Raw genomic sequence first — 1,717 nt, 5'->3', positions numbered from 1 at the left:
GGTTAAAGAAACGATGATGTAATTCCGTTTGGCTTATTAATAAAAGTTGAGTTCTTTTCTTTATGACTCCTTTTTTAATTACGAACTTTTCTTGTAGGAATGGATGAACTTCAATGTCTTACAGATAGTGCGACTACGCACACCATTCTACGACATAGGCAATTATTCTTGGAGATGTTGCCTACATATTCATATGTGACTACGATGGCTGGGCCATCAAGTTTAGTTCAAGGACATGGAATGACCCAATTCCTTTTGCCCAATGGCACCTTGATTAAAGTCACTGAAGCTCTCTACGCTCCTAAGGCGAATCGAACCTTATTGAGCTTTAAAGATATTAGAGCCAACGGATTCCATGCTGAAACGCATAGTGAGAACGGAATAGAATTCCTTTGCATTGCCTCTAATGATTGCAGAAGAAAGCGCATCTTAGAGAAACTTATGTGTCAATCTAGTGGACTTTATGTCACTACAATTCGACCTATTGAATCCAATAATGTCATAAGAGAAGATCTCTTGGGTTCAGACACATATTGGCTTTGGCATGACCGACTAGGACATCCTGGTCGTGATATGATGCTTCGTATACTAAAGACTTCACACGGACATCCATTCTTTAGAGTGAGAAGAAGCAAGAATTGAAAATTGATTCCAGGACTTAGCAAGACCGCAACAATTGCAGCATCTGGAGCTGCAGCCGTCTTGGGGCGCCATAGGGCCGCCCAAGTCCTATGTGGTGACGCCATTAATGGCACCAACCATGAGCATAACGCCATGGTTGTTCCTCCTAGTGGCCATGACACCACACACACCAATTTCCATGGCTCTAACGCCATAATGGGAGATGTAGTCACACACTTTGCTTCTAATAGCGCTACAGAAGCTCAGGCCCAACCAAAATCCTCATTGGTTGCTTCTAAGGCCCCTCGCTCTTTCTGCAAAGCCTGTTCCTTTGGGAAATTAGGACCAAGACCGTCTTACGCAAAGGATCCCAAAATACTCATTCCGTTCTTACAGAGGATCCAAGGGGATATCTGTGGACCAATTCAACCACCATGCGGACCTTTTAAATACTTTATGGTATTGGTTGATGCATCGACACGCTGGTCACATGTCGCGCTACTGTCCACTCGAAATGCTGCTTATGCTAAACTCCTCGCCCAAATTATCCGTCTACGGGCTCACTACCCTGACCATCCTATTAAGTCAATTCGACTTGATAATGCTGGGGAGTTTACATCGAAAACATTCGATGACTATTGCATGTCACTGGGGATTGATGTAGAGCATCCAGTTCCCCATGTTCATACCCAAAATGGTCTCGCAGAAGCCGCTATCAAACGACTACAGATGATAGCACGGACATTGGTTATGCGCACCAATCTCCCTGTTTCTGCTTAGGGATATGCAATATTGCATGCAACGACGCTAATTCGTCTACGACCCACTGCCACCCAATCTTACTCTGCGTTACAGCTAGTGACTGGATACGAGCCTGATATCTCGCACTTACGCATCTTTGGGTGTGCCATTTATGTGCCTATTACGCCGCCACAGTGTACTAAGATGGGTCCACAACGACGAATGGGCATTTATGTTGGATATGAATCTCCAGCGATAGTCCGCTACATTGCTTGACAGGCGATCTCTTTACCGCTAGATTTGCGGATTGTCACTTTGATGAGACAGTCTTCCCATCGTTAGGGGGAGATAAGAA

Source organism: Rosa chinensis, chromosome 3 (genome assembly GCF_002994745.2).
Source record: "Rosa chinensis cultivar Old Blush chromosome 3, RchiOBHm-V2, whole genome shotgun sequence".
Classification (NCBI taxonomy): Eukaryota; Viridiplantae; Streptophyta; class Magnoliopsida; order Rosales; family Rosaceae; genus Rosa; species Rosa chinensis.
Note: the sequence above shows the minus strand (reverse complement) of the source record.